Source organism: Aegilops tauschii, chromosome 7 (assembly GCF_002575655.3).
Source record: "Aegilops tauschii subsp. strangulata cultivar AL8/78 chromosome 7, Aet v6.0, whole genome shotgun sequence".
NCBI lineage: Eukaryota > Viridiplantae > Streptophyta > Magnoliopsida > Poales > Poaceae > Aegilops > Aegilops tauschii.
Window position 1 is genome coordinate 506,331,369 of NC_053041.3, and position 16,075 is coordinate 506,347,443.

Sequence of the window (16,075 nt, forward strand, 5' to 3'; positions counted from 1 at the left end):
CAAGCAAACAAAAGATCAAACAAGAAAAAGGCAAACGAAAAATATTTTTGTATTTTTGCAAAAAAAATTAGAAGTAGGGGAGATGAAAACGAGAGGCAAATTGAAAATAAAGTAATTGCAAGGATATGAGAGTTTATACGTAGGTACTTGATAGATGTGGATGATGTCTCCCCGGCAACATCGCCAGAAATTCTTCCTGATTGCTTGTATCTGCGTTGGTAATTCTCCGAAGAGGAGAGGATGATGCAGCACATCAAAGATAAGTATTTCCCTTCGTTATGAAACCAAGGTTATCAATCTAGTAGGAGAACCAAGCAACACTATGTAAACAGCACATACACACAAACAACAAATACTTGCAACCCAACACGTAAGAGGGGTTGTTAATCCCTCAACGGTATTGAGATAGATTAAATTGTATGAGATTTGATAAATAGATCTAACAAAAACACAAAATAAAATAAATAAGGAAAAAGTGCAGCAAGGTATTTTTAGATTTAATATGATAGGAAATAGACCTGGGGGACGTAATTTTCACTAGAGGTTTCTCTCAAGAAAATACCATACGGTGGGTAAACAAATTACTGTTAGGAAATTGATAGAAAAGCGAATAATCATGACAATATCCAAGGAAATGATCATGTATATAGGCATCACGTCCATGATTAGTAGACCGACTCCTGCCTGCATCTACTACTATTACTACACACATCGAACGCTATCCAGCATGAACTTAGTGTATTAAGTTCATGAAAAAACGGAGTAATGCAATAAGAACGATGACATGATGTAGACAAGATAAACTCACGTATGAATAAACCCATCTTGTTACCCTTAATAGCAACGATACATGCATGTCATGTCTCTTTCTATCACTAAGATTGAGCACCACAAGATCGAAACCATCACAAAGCACCTCTTCCCATGGCAAGAAAAATCAATCTAGTTGGCCAAACCAAACCAAATTTTGGAGAAGAAATACGAGGCTATAACAATTATGCATATAAGAGTTCAGCAAAGACTCAAATAATATTCATGGATAGAACTGATCATAAAACCACAATTCATCGGATCCCAACAAACGCACTGCAAAAAAGAGTTACATCAAATTGATCTCCAAGAACATCGAGGAGAACATTGTATTGAAGATCAAAAAGAGAGAAGAAGCCATCTTGCTACTACCTACGGACCCGCAGGTCTGTGGTAGACTACTCACGCATCATCAGAGGGCCAGCAAGGATGATGAGGAACCCCTCCGTGATCGTTTTCCCCTCCGGCAGAGTGCCGGAAAAGGCCTCTAGATTGGATCTCGTGGTTCTGGAACTTGCGGCGGCTGGAAAAGTGTTTCGTCGACTCCCCTAGGATTTTTGGGATTTTAGAGTATTTATAGAGGTGGAGGTAGGCCAAGAAGCTTCCCATGGGCTCCACTACCCACCAGGGTGCGCATGGGCCCCCTGGCGCGCCCTGGTGCCTAGTGGGCCCCACGGGCCTCCTCCCGTGTGCTCCTTTGGCTCCCTGGGTGTCATCTAGGCGGAAAAAAATCTCCAAAAAGTTTCATTGCATTTGGACTTCGTTTAGTATTGATATTGTGCAAAGTAAAAAAAAATAGCAACTGGCACCGGACACTATGCCAACTAGAAGATTCCCCGCGCGTTGCTGTGGCACTCATGCATTTTATAAAAAGCTTTGAACTAACACTTCCCAATAGAAAAAGACGTGAAAAAAATAAAAGTGACATTGACTGCAAGTACAGGTTGTTACATCCTCACAAAGAATTAGGTTTCTCCCTCGAGAAAAACAAATTAAGATTTGTATAATAACCATCAAAACAAATTAGTACGTATACTAATATTTGATACTTAGCTGGCCTAAAGTGGTTGTGGAAAATAACAACGCCTTTAGCTTCATCCCAAATTTGCCCCAAGCATATTTAAATTTTTACTGAGCAATGTATTGTATAAGAAATAGAAGTTTTGGAACTGCTCAACTAATGCAAGAGCAATAATAATAGTGAAGTTAAATTTGTACCTACTCAGATTGAAGATGCATATATATACGGTGGAGCTAATCTGAGCGTGAGCGCAAAATCCTTAATCTGCGCTCCGGCCATGCTGCTTGAGCCGCTTCGCGCGAACAAGACATTTTCCTTCCACCCTATAGTAAAAATCCTATCAAAATATAGTAACACAATTAAATTGATTACGAGGCTACATCCTGTGGTCCTCCGCTACGCCTAATCAACATGTTCCTGTCGCCCCTCGTAAAACTTTGGGCAATCATAGTAACCGAATTAATAGGTTTACTGGTTGCACCCTCCGGTCCACCAACCCATCTAATCATGGCTCGTAATTGTTCTTGGTGCATGGTAATTAGTCAACAGTTTGATGGTAATAGTTTCAGGGGAGGCCTGAAGGTAACTGTGCTATGGTTTTGGAACGAGCCAATTGCTCCTAGTTGAGTGGTAACTGGAACAAGCCCATTGAGTGGTAATTATATTACGATATGATCTTAGTTGAGTGGTAACTGGAACAAGCCCATTGCTACTTGATTACCACTAGTCAGTACTAGTTTACTAGTATATCGGCTTGATTTACTTCCGGCATGCATGTGAAGTCTGTGCTAGTAATTATGAGAGTTACGAAAGAAGTTTCGGACTCATATTGTTCATGGGTTGAGAGCGGGAGTTGAACTCTAGGAGGTCGAATCCTCCCTTGTTCCTCAGTAGCTCAGTAGTAGAGCGGTCGGCTGTTAACTGTTCGTAGGTTCGAATCCTCTGTATATACAATACTATTCTAATTTTAGGATTAGAATAACTATTTGATCAGGACCGGATGCTCCCGAACTCCCGAACCGGGCAACGATAAACAAAAGAAAAAAAAAAAGCCCACCCACCTCCCCTAATCCCGATCCACCATCTACCCCGATCCAGATCCCCCACCTCCCTCCCGCACCTCCTGCCCCAAACCGGCAACGCGCCCGCCACCCCGCCCCCAACCGGCGGTGGCGCCGCCACCGGCCGACATCACCCCCCCTCTTCCCGAGATCCTCTTCGACGCCACTACACCACCGGCGAACCTCGCGCGCCGCCGCCCGCTGCAAACCTCGCGCGCCACGGCCTCTTACCGAATCCAACCGGCGGAGCTCGCCACGGCAACCACCGCGTTCTTCCTCTCGCCGCCGCCCTGGAGAGGAACCTCCCAAACATGCGCCACGGTGGAGCTCGCCTGCCCCAGTGCCTCTTCTCCACGCATGCCCTTCTTCCTCGCCGGAGCTGATGTGGGCCGCCACATCACCCCGCTGGCCGGGATCCCCCTCCCCTGCCCCCGCGCCGTCCTGGCCGGCCACACTGACCTTCTCATGAGAGCCACCTTGACCTTCCTGGAATAAGGTTCATCCATGGAGCGGCCGCTCCCGCCCCTCCATCTCCGGCGAGGTGCGCCATCCCCTCCTTCAGTGCCCCCTTCGGGTGAAGCTCCACGCCACCACCATCGTCACGCCATTCCAGCCACTAGCACGCACATGTTGTTCTCCTCGTGACGGCCAACTTGAACTTCCTGAGGTAGTTCCCTTTTTTGCTTTTTTGTATAATTAATCTAGGTCTTGGGGCGGCAGGATCTTGATTTCTTTTTTGCTTGGCTCATTGCTTGAAAGATTAGCCGTTTGAGTGAGAAAATAAGGGCCCTTTGCATTTGTTTGGCGTGTATTGGTTTATTCAGTTTTCACTTTGCAAGAAAGAGCTTTGTTTTCTCTCGTATCTAAATTTTTAGATGCTACTATTAGGTGTACTATTAGTACTCTCGTTTATCGTTGCTAGCTATGTGCTTTCAGGAACTCTCCGAGAATTAATAAACTCTCTGCTTTTGTCACAACTCTCGGCCTTGATGTCTCCTCTGCCTGTTCTCTGCTTTACAGCGTCTCAATAGCCATGGAGAAACCTGAAGATGCAGTTGGAGAAAAGGAAGGTACATGCTTGCTGAACTAATTTATATCATACAAATCTGAATGATGTGTGTTTATATTCGCTTGCTAGTGTCTTGTAGTTGACCCAGGCAGATGCCACAGTCTGAGGCTTGCTTGCTTGCTTTTTCTGTTTTATATCTCCTATCTTATCAATGAATATGCAAAAACAGTTTGTGTTGTCAGAAAAAAAGGCACTTCTCAATTTGAGATGGTTGCGCCCTCCAAAAAATTTAACTTCATGCCATTTGCTTGTTTCAAAAGAACACAAGCAGATTTTGTTTCTGGAACTCAGCACACTAACTTACTCCATAGGTTATTATTGTCGTAGATTATTAGAACTTCCAAATAATATCCTTTATGGAAGTGATGAGTGTTGAATTTTTTCTTACTTGCTGTCTATGTCTTTCTGCTATCTACCAAGTTATTGATTACACTATCAGATTGATGGTTCATGAGAATGTGTGTATGAAGTATGCCCAAAATTATTTCCTGCTTATTTTAGGGCTAAAGAGGGTAAGGCGTCATGGACTAGTGGTAAAACAAGCTTTCTTGTACCAATGATGAAGGAGTGTGGATGCAACAAACTTCTGTGTTCAAAATTGATGGACAAAGGAGTTGCAGCACACAGAGCAAAACCTATCTCAGGTACCTCTCACACTAAGGTCCAGAGGGAGTGACAGCGCCGGGGAGAGCAGCACAACAACGATGACGAATGCCAGAACGTACAGGCGGCGCTCCGACAAGAGGCCGTGCTTGCCGTCGGCCTCCTTTGCATCTTCTTCCACGAGTGTTTCTAGTAGGGCTCGATGTTTATTAAAAAAGAGTAAGACATTTACACTTTTCTTCAGGAAGACATTTGTAAGTCAAAAAACATGAACTTTTCTTCAACAACGATGTAATGCCTGAGAACAAAGTTCTGCTATGCCTGAGAATATATGGAGTACGTGGCTGGTGTTTATGCAAATTTTAGTCAAAAAAGAATTTTTTGATGATATGCATGTAGTTGTTGTTCGGTACTAAAATTCATATTGTATTTGCGCTACCGAGTTGAACATTTGTATTTATGCAAAGATACTTTTGTTGTCCCTACTGCTGCATCACCCCCATCCCATCCCCTACCTCTGCCGCCACCGCCAGTTGCCCCCAGCACCAGTGCCGAAGGCCGCCCTGCAGGAAATCCCTTCTCCGGTCGATGTTGTCTGTGCCTCCCACGATCCCGTCAACAGAGGTCCCTTGTGCGGGCTCCCGTCGTCGATCCCTGTCCCCCGTCCTGCAGAACTGAGAGCACCGGCAAGGATGACAAAGATCTCGTGGGGCACGCATTGGAGCAGTTCAATTTCTGTAGTGTGGGTGTGAGTTGTTGTGTGAGCCAAAAAAATTACTTCAACTGTTGTGTATTTGTATAAAAACGTTGTTTGTAACAATTTGTTGTGTTTATTAAAAATACAGAAGTTCACCATGTGAAACTTGCGTAGTTCAATTTGTACTAAAAAGATAGAAAATAAAACAACAGTAAAGTTCACAAATCATGGAAAAAAGATGATTGTGTTATTTTCGATGTTTGCCCATATGGCCAATTTAAATGCAGAAGCCTAGACATTTTTAGTTGAAACATACGAAACAATATTTACAATGTGAAAAAGTAAATTCAATAGTAATCCAGTTTTCCGTCTATAAAATACAACTAAGAAGTTCAAAATTTAAATAACACATTAGTTCGATCTAAAAATAAAGAAATAGATTTTCCCTATTTCTAAAAAATAAACCAAGAAGGTCAAATTAAAATAAGAGAGTAGTCCGATGCTCATTAAAATTTTGGATTTTTCTCGTTTCTAAAAAATAACCAATTTTTCTAAAAATTAGGTTTTCCTCATTTCTCAAAAATAATAAAGAAGGCCAACTCAAATAACAGAGCAGTACAAAAAATGTTTATAAAAAATGGATTTAAAAAAACTAGAAAATTTGAAATAACCGAGAAGGTAAAAAAAACATAGAAGTTCAAACTTGAAAACGCTAGAAGTTCAATTTGAAATAACCGATAAGGTCAAAAAAACCAAGAAGTTCAAATTTAAAAACCTAAAAAAAATTGTTGGCTTATTTAAACCCATATTTTCCTAAAAGTTCAATGTAAAATAAGAGAGAAGTTCGAAAGTTAAAAAAACTTAGATGTTTTCTCGTCACTAAATAATAAAATGAACAAATTCAAAAAAAGGAAAAACTAAAGTTTCAAAAGAATTTTCTCATTTTAAAAGGCAAGGTCCAATTTTGTTGTTGTTATAAGTTCAAGTCCTCGGTTGGAGAAAGTTTAAAAAATTATTGTGCGAGAGGTTTGTACAAAAGGATTATCATTTGTGTAACAATGACAAATGGATGAGAAAAAAACAAACGAAAATACGTCACATAAGTTCAACGTGAAAATAGCAGGAAGTTCAACTACTACATTGAATGAATTTCTGATGAAAATCTTTAAAAACTATCGCGAGTATGAAAAAATGATCAACATGGAAATGTTGCGTGTTTACATCAGCTTTCCATCGGTATATCACTTGCTCAATTTCGGTGAGTGTTTTGGTGAGTGGATAGAGAGCTGCGAGCAAAAAAAATAAACCTAGAAGTTCAAATTTAACGAAGGGGCTCGATGTCTATAAAAAATTAGGATTTTTTCTGTTACAAAAAGAAATAAAACTAGGAAGTCCAAATTAAAAAGATGGGAGAAGTTCGATGATTATAGAAAACTCATATTTCCCTCGTTATTAAAGAATGGAAAACAAGAAGTTCAAAAATTAAATAACAAGAAGTTCAACTTTTTTTAAAAATAGAGCGCTTCAAAATTTCATAAAAAAGATTAAGAAAAAAATCAGGAAGTCCATATTAAAAAGATGGAGAAGTTCGATGATTATAAAAAACTCAGATTTTCCTCGTTATTAAAGAGTGGAAACAAGAAGTTCAAAAATAAAAAACAAAGAATTTCAACTTTTAAAAATAGAGCGCTTCAAAATTCATAAAAAAAGATTGAGAAATTCAGATTAAAATTCATAAAAAATTCAGAGATTTTCATGTAACCGAGAGAAGTTCAGATTGATAACTGTCAGAAGTTCGTGTACTACACCGTGTGCATTTTGTATTAAAAAGAATAAAAAAGGAAAGACTAAAAGTTTTGTTGCTATAAGTTCAAATCCTCGGTGGGAGAAAGTTAAAAAATTTATTATGAGAGAGGTTTGTACAAAAGGAATATCAATTGTGTAACACTGACGAATGGATGAGAAAATTACAAATGAAAATACGTCAGAGAAGTTCAACGTGAAAACAGTAGGAAGTTCAACTACTACACTGAATGAATTTCAAATGAAAAACTTTTAAAAACATCGTGAGTATGAAAAAATGATCAACACGGGAAAGTTGCGTGTTTACATCAGCTTTCCATCTGTATATCAGTTCCTCAATTTCGCTGAGTGTTTCGGGGAGTGGATGGAGAGCTGTGAGAAAAAAAGCACGTGAAAACAGAGTGAAGTTCAGGTAGACATACCTAGAAGTTCAAGTTCTTCACGCGGTGCATTTTTGGAGAATCTGTTTCGCGACAAAGGCAGAACGCATGATTTCGCTGTTTTCAAAATTACTTGAAAATGGCTAGGAATCAGAGAAAACCATCAACATAAAAAAGTTTCGCATTTTTCGTAGCTTTTCAAGGGTATATTATTCACCCCATCCCGATAAAGTTTGTAGAAATTACGGCTAAAAAACTATTTTAGCCATTTTCAAAATAGACTTAAAACCATAAGGAATTGAGAGAAATAATAGATACAAATTTTTTTCGCATTTCCTCAAGCTTTCCAACGCCATATCATTTGCTGCATTCGGATTTACGGTTCAAAAATTAGCTTGAAGATACAAATTCGCTAGAACTTGTATCGTTTTCTAAATTTTTTTAAACCGTTCAAAATTAGAAAAAAAATTCAACATGAAAAAGTAGCGCATTTTCATTAGCTTTCCAAGGCCATATCGTTTGCCTCAATTGGATCAGCCGTTTAGAAATGCCATCGAAAATACGAACTCGGCTGTTCGGTTTCCTAAATATTACGATTTTCCAAATTACTCTTTAATCATAAGGAATTACAGAAAACTATCAACATATGGAAGGAGTGGTTTTGCAGTAGCTTTCCAACGCCATATTATTTGCCTCATTCCGATAAACGGTTTAGAAATGCGATGGAAAATACGATTCACATTTTTTGTATGAAGAAAAAACGGTTTTCAAAACTGCTTTTAAACCGCATACATTTTGCCAAAAATTCAACTTGGGTCATGATAGTCGTGTCCATAGCTTTCCAACCGTATATCGCAAGCCCCATTTGGACACTTTTAGCTGAAGTTGAACCTAGTACTCGGGGATATATATATGTAGACATGTAGTATTATAAATATAACTATGCTTACAAAAACCATGAGGTAAAGATGAAATAGATTAAACATATTTGTGGAACTAAAATATATGTATATTGATTTCACTAACTGGATCAAACAAAAAAGTTATTGACTGCGTACACAAATAACATGTACACCAGTGTTCGATGTATAGACCAAAACTTCTATCAACAACATCCGCAACATAGATAATGATTTGTAGAAGCATAGATTATTCAATATAGAACTATGATGGCTAATTGGTTGCTTATTCATGATCAAGCTGAATATTTATCTTTTCGCAAAAAAAGGTGAACATCCATCAATAATAACATATACTTTCAGATTTGAGAAAGTAAAAGGAATGAATTAGGGAATTAAGATAAACCATGAATTATGGAATCCTATTTACCTTGCTGGGACACCGATGCAAATGATATAGAAGTCCAGCTCACAAAATCCAATGAGTTCCTGCTTGCTTACATCGGTGCGAGTGATGGCTCAATCTGACTAATAGAATTGATGGGACATGGGTAAAGTAATGAGATCTCGATTGCTCTATCTGGTAGAGGAAATAAAAAGAGTTATTTTAAGGGACTTGTTTCGAAGAACAATCACACGGAATTAGTAACTGACCATTTGCTGCAGCTCAATCCAAAATGGGGAGTTGATGAATAGCTGTACTCCACATGTGCAGTTTATTGAAGTTGTGCACCTGAGCACCTGAATATGAGGAAACGAAGACTGGTGCGGAAACAAAGTATAGCTGAAAACTGATGAAACATGGCGCGGATGAATTATATTCCTTTTTGCATTGCCGGTGTGTCACCTATATGAACATGGTAGTACATACGATTCACATATTACGATGATTTCTAGCTGCCTGCAAAAACCAATGCGAGGATGGCACTATAGATTATTTCTGAACCAATAATAGTAGATAAAGATAATCCTAAGCTCCTTGTTACAGTGAAATAACATAAGCAAATGATGCAAGAAAAACTGATTACGAGGCCAGCCCAAAATCCCAAGCCAAATTCAAAACACAACCTCATCAGAGAAATTAAGTCTGCTTCAGTCTTGCAATCATGGACCACATGAAAAGAAGGGGTTAATATGGACTACGGCGACACCAATGGCAAGCATGGTGAGGGAACTGCAACTCCTTTGAATAAGAGAGGGACAAACTAATAGAGGAGCTCACCACGGTTTAGGTTTGGTGACCGAACATCATGAGTCAAACAGAAGTGGTCGTTCGCCGGTGTCGCAGCGAAGATGAAGATCTGTATTAGTTTCTTTCGTGCCAAGTAGAGGAAGGGAAAGGAGGATAACTGGTTAGGCAGACAGAGAGCGAGGAGGATAATTTATTATGGAGCGGAAGAGACAGCGGCATGCACGTCCGTCGGGGCGGGGAGTGGAAGAGACAGCGGCGGTGAGACGAACGGAAAATGGCTGCGAGCGAACTTGGAGTAAGGAAGATGAAGCCTGGAGCGGCGGCGGGGAGCAGAAGAGACAGCGGCGGCGAGACGAATGGACAATGGCTGCGAGCGAACATGGGCTCACACTACGTATTACCTGGGCTGGCACACGAATGACAAAGCCAGTTGTTCACACTATTGACCAGTCAAATATTTGACTGGGTCAACTTGGCCCTCTGGCCCCACGTGTAAGCCATTGTAGCTAGGTTTCTGCTGGGTAGACTTAGCATTTTTAGTTAAATTCGAATTAATATTAATATTCCAAAAATTTCAGAATAATAGTATATACTTCAGAAATTCATACAAAATAAACTGTGTCTCGGATAAAAATAATTTATATATGAAAAATGATCAAAAAATATAACGAATCCGAATATGCTATCTGTATACCTGCCACACCCCTATAAATTAGTGAACTTTGAACATTTGCATCAGGATCATCTGACCAAAAAATACCTAGAGCTAGGAAATTATTACCAGATAATTTTCCTCTGCTTTTAAAATGCCTAGGGATGCATTAGAGCATATCACAAGTTGGTATCGGAGCCGACTACCTGTAGGAAGCCCTTTCCAACTCCTTGGCCGAAGTTGAGTCTAGTCTTTAGAAAACTATTTTACTAACATTGTTGTGTGGCTTACGGGTCCACATCGCCAAAGAATGGGATTACGATCTTTTATTCCTCTCCTTTACTCTGCTATTCCGATTTCTCTTCTATTCGGGTTAAAGATTTTACTAACTCTAACTCTAGGTTCTCGTAATTTCTTCCTCCCGGAGAGCACCTCATTCCAGATGATCGCTTGATTCACGAGAAGACTCTGAAGATACTCTCCAATGTTCTACCAAGACCTTCTGCCCATCGCTTTTGCAATTCCCTTCCATCGATAAACCCCCATGGATAACTACGTACACCTGCCATTCATACTATCATTCGCAGTTGCTTTTGTTATTACAAGATACCCCGAAATACTCCCCGATATTCTGAGAATCCTTTGTGTCTACTGCCTTCTAGCTCCTTTCTGCATGAATACACCTACGAATAGTTCCTCACACTTACCGGGGATTTGTACATCCAAGTTGTTCATGTATTTCATGAAATACTCCGAAATGCTATCCGGTCTTCCAAAAATCCTTTGCATCCTATTACCTTTGAAATTCTTGCTTGCTTGCTTTATGGTTAATCCCATATTACTAGTAATCCTTATTGACATCCTTTGTCATTGTCATTTTGAGCTTTGATTCAATAAGTATGCGAATGCTCGCAACCATTAGTCGGATCCTAGAATTCATCGTTCCGACGTTGACGTCATTCGGACATGAGCTGGTTTTCAACCAATCAAACCTTGATACGTTTGTTCGGCTAGATCATCCTATGATCATAGCGTATGCTTCTCATCTCATGTTATTGGAAGAATCGCAATTCATCTGTATCTTATATATCGGGCTATTCAGATGTTTCTATAATCCGATGCCATTGCATTCTTTCTTCTTCTAGTTGAGTACCGATACTCACATGAAATCCTTTGTGCACCGCCAAATCCTCTGTTGGATTATTATCCGACATTGTCTTTCATATTCAATAACCTTGTGAGTCTTTCCTCGAATACATAATGCCTTGATAAATTGTATCCTCTACTTTTTCAACCATGCTCTGCTCTCGAACTTCTATCTGTTACTTCTATAAGTGTATTGTATAGATTCCTAAAATGCTCCGCTGGGTTGTACCTATGTTTTTGCCATCTGTGTGAACCTGAAAGTTTTCACGAGTCGTACTCTTCTGGTGTCAGATAAATTCAACACTACAACTTATTCAAAATGAGAAGTGAATGAAAGGTTATGCATTGAAGAAGTGGGAGTCGATCTTGAACTTTGTGTTCATGCCCATGGAAATGATGTAGACCGTCACGGAGGCTCCTTGCAAATATTTATTAAGTTTTATAATTCTTCCAAGTTTCCTTAACTTGATTCCATGCAATTATGGTTCTGACCATGCTGACCTCATTTGATAACTCCATTCCCATGCCTCGTCTATTTTTTCGACAAGGTTAAAGCATCTGTCGTCCACATATCAACGATCTAGTTCAGCTTCTATTATGTTCTACCTTCGAGTGTTGCCCTATGTTATCTCGAGGATATCGTGACATTGCATTACCTCTTATGGATTCTTGCTAAAGTAATACTTACCACCGTTTTAGTCACACCGTGGGTTTGAATTGTCCATCACTTGAGAACTCCGACAAGTGACTCGATTCCACCTTGTGAATCAGTACTCCTAGAACTTTGTTGCTAGGAAGTTTAATACTCCATCATATCATTCCTAGTGTGATTGACTACATCATTATCGTGCTAGTTTTAACTGTGCTACATGGTCCTTCTTTCCAGTGCACATCCTGACAATAACCTAACCCTGTGTCAAACTTTCACCGTCATATTGTTTTACACAACATTACGAAATCTGAGAATGCATCTTATCTATGGTTCCAATAACCTTTTGCTTCACCATTCCATTTGCTTGATGTTGTCTACATCTCCATGCAACCTCTTGACAAAATGTGTCGTGATCATCATCAACATTTTGAGTTCTTCTGATATGTTAATTGAATTCATTGTGAGAAATACCATCCTTACCCCTCGATGATTTGTGTTATCATTGACAACATCCTTGACTTCCCGCCAACACAAACTTGGTCATGTTTTGCTTATACCTTGTATTCCTTGCTATTCTTGAAATTGGTCCTTGTGTATTCTTGTGATCTTCAGACCCAGCCCTTACTTGAAACACCATATTATTGCTACCCTGAAGCATGATTGTGGTATTCTGAATATCAACAAGAACATTGGAAATGCAATGCTAAATGTTTCTTGTTCGATTATCCAAACACTACTCTATGGGTAAACATCATTATTCTCATTGCCCCTTTTATTTAAAGGGTTATGTACTTGAAGACCTGTCATGATTATCCCGCTCCGCTTGTTCTTGGGAAGGATATACTCCTAGTAGTTGTAGATTATCACATTTCCCTTCCATAGGTCTGTTTAACCCTTCTTATAGTTTATATGATCTAAGCAGTAATAATTCCGTGCTTATGTAAACACCTCGGTGTACAACTCTCTCAGGAAGACCCTGTTGCTATTGTTGTTAACACTCCGGCAACCACCGGTGGACGAGAACTTTGCCTATTGGTCCACCTCGGTTTAACAAGCAGGAAACTGGTTCTCTTCGTCCCCCACCCTTGGTACCGATGATGTTGCCAACATACCTGACAGACTATTCTTTGACAAACCTTGTATCGTGATCACATAATATGCCACCACTCTTGTTATTCATCATGGTGGTATGAAGTGGGTCACCTTCATCCTGATCATCCTAATGATTCAGTAACCCTCCAGTCATCAAATGCATACTTATGCAATGTGTTTGTCTTTTGGTCTTAATGGTGTACAAGCCTTCCAATTGCTAAGTTGTTTCCGAGACTATAATGATTCCTTCTATCCGAGTATGTCATTCTTTTGGATCCCCTACGGAAGATCTATTGATTCTAAAACTTCTTGAAAATTTCCCTGTGATCCTTGTATTTGAGTTTATCCTTTGAACTTGACTTCGTATATAATTCCATGAGCTACCTTCCGTCAGATGTTTTGTTTCGGTGTTAGATGCAATATTATTCCATGTTGCTTTGAACCCCTTTCACACTCTATTTCAGGCATCAAATGATTGCCTACCCGTTTGAACTTTTTGTACCTTCTTATATTGCTCTCGATGATTTCCCTGAGTTTCAACTCAAGAGATACCTTGTGCCTCATTCGCTGAGATAATTACCGGATGCCAATCCTTCCAGACATCCGTCTAAAGAGTTTCCCCTCTTACGCTATTCAGAAGTACGACGAAATACCAAGGAAAAGGTGCCAAGTTCGACATGACGCAAGACTGCAGGAGAAAATGAAGACGTCAACGCAATGGATTGACCTCTTCGGGAAGAGCAACCAAGTAGAGAAGATCCATTAGAATTTCGTAACCAAAACTTTCCCCTTTCTCGGCCTCTTAAATCTCAAGACGAGATTTCTTTTAGTGGAGGAGATCTGTAACACCCCAGTAATCAGGCTACAGTGAACCCATGCTAATGATTCTATGTCATCATGCTTACTAAGCCAAATTGCCACTTGATAAAAATCAAAGTCAAATTCAATTTAAATTGCAAGTGAAATTATTATTTCTTTGAACAATAAAACTGAAATGTTCGCATTATTCTATAAACTCTTTGATCATTGTCATGTTGGAACCAACTTCATTTAACTCACAAATAAATTTCTAGGAAAGTAATAAGTGGTCCAACATCAACTAAAACGGCCTTTTCAAAATAAACAATATTTATTTAACTCCATTTGCCTCCAAACTTTGTGTGCAACCTTGAAATAGTACCTAGTATTTGTGTGCTAAGTATCATGTGTAGAAAAAATCATTTGTTAGCTAAAGTAAATAGAAAAGAATAGAGAAAATAAGGAAAACAAAAAAGAAAATTAAAGAAAGAAAAAAGGGAAAAAAGGTAGGCCCATGCGGACTGGGAAAGGCCCATCCCACATCCCCCACTCGTCTCCCTCCTTGCTACACGAGCAGGGGAGCTCGTGGCAACCATCCGGCCACCATGGCCTCGCTTGGCCACGTGCCGGTCATCCGGCTACTCCCCGGTGACCTACAAGACGTCGCCGCGACCGCCGGCCCGTGTTTAAAATTTCGTCGAAATTTCAACAATTTTGAGGATGGGCGAAATTTTTGCCTTTCGTTGTAGAAATTTCGATGGGTTTTAATTTCTATGTAAAAATAAATATGGATCAGCAAGAATTAACATAGGTTATAGTAGCGCGGCGGTAGGAACATTGTCTACCGATCAGTAGGTTGAGGGTTCGAATGATGTTAACCAACATTTTGATTGTTTTTTCACCAAATATACATTTGTGGCAAAAAATTGTCCTACCTGAGGTTCGAATCACGACCACCAGCATGTTAGGCCATGGACAAACAATCACCCTAGTTATGTAATTGTCCTACCTGAGGTTCGAATCACGACCACCAGCATGTTAGGCCGTGGACAAACAATCACCCTAGTTATGTAATTGTGTTTCATTCTGCGCTACATGCTCTTTTATCTATCTTTTTAAATTTAAAATTATTTGAATTCAAACAGAAATTTCGTTGGTTTGTACGAAACAATTTTCGAAATTTCGACCATTTCGAGGGTGAGCAAAAATTTTCCCACTTCGAAATCGTAAACCATGCCCCCGGCAACCTAGCCACTTTCCCCCTCCTCCCTCGCGCCGCTTCTTCTTGCTCGCACAAAGCAGACGCGCCGTCGCCAGCACGCTCTCCGACCATCTTGCGCCCTAGGACCGTGTCCATCCGCTCCGTCATGGTCTCTGCTTCGCCCACACCCAAGAACACGAGCTGGGACACCCAATCCACGCCACTCCCGTCGTCTTCTTCACCTACGGCCGCCGTGAAGCTCCGCATCGATTCGTTGTCGTCCGACCTTCCCGGCCATGTCTTCCACTCCTTTGCGACCGATGTGAGCTTCTGTTCAGTTTCCCCTCCTCCTCGTGCTCGATTTCTTTCTATAGCGTCGTCCACGTGAGTTGTCGCACCACCGTCCGCCATGGCCGAGCTCCCTGTGAGCTCGCGCTCACCGCGTCCGCGGGCGCCCTGGCCGCGCTCGCGCGCCTCTAGCCACGCCCTGCCTCGTCCGCGCGTGCCCTGCCGTGGCTTGGCCGCGCCCACCCGCGTCGCTGCTCGCCCCACCGCGCCCTGCTGCTCCGCATGCCCGGAGCTCACTCCTGTGCGCGCGCCGCCGCGCCAATGGCCGCGCTCCCACGTGCCCCATGGCCGCCCTGTGCGCGCCTAGGCCGCGTGCCTTGCGCACTCCCATCTCGGCCAGCAGGGGCACCACCCGCGCCCTGCGCCTCCCCTGGTCGTGCTCGGCCGTGGCCGACACCTGCCTACGCGCACGCGTGCACACCCGCCCCTACTAGCCAGCTATGAGCCACTGCCAGTGGGGCCGGCCCTGTTAGATTAGATTAATTATTTTGGTTAGTTACTAACCTATGGCAAGTGGGACCCCCCTTTAAGTACCCAGTTTAATTAGCCCTAAATTAATCCTGAGAAAATGACACGCGGGACTCTCGTGCACTATTTACGCTGTTGACCAGTCAAATGTTTGACTGGGTCAACTTTTGGCCCTCCCGCCCC

The 16,075-nt window shown here is 41.1% G+C and overlaps 1 long non-coding RNA gene across 1 annotated transcript; it reads left to right on the forward strand.

Annotated features, from left to right (window-relative positions):
* The first annotated feature begins 2,956 nt into the window (after window positions 1-2,956).
* LOC109757478 (uncharacterized) lies at window positions 2,957-4,924 on the forward strand. Its single transcript, XR_002231551.4, has 3 exons — window positions 2,957-3,559; window positions 3,829-3,962; window positions 4,463-4,924. It is a non-coding gene; the product is annotated as an uncharacterized lncRNA (long non-coding RNA).
* Window positions 4,925-16,075: the final 11,151 nt, after the last annotated feature.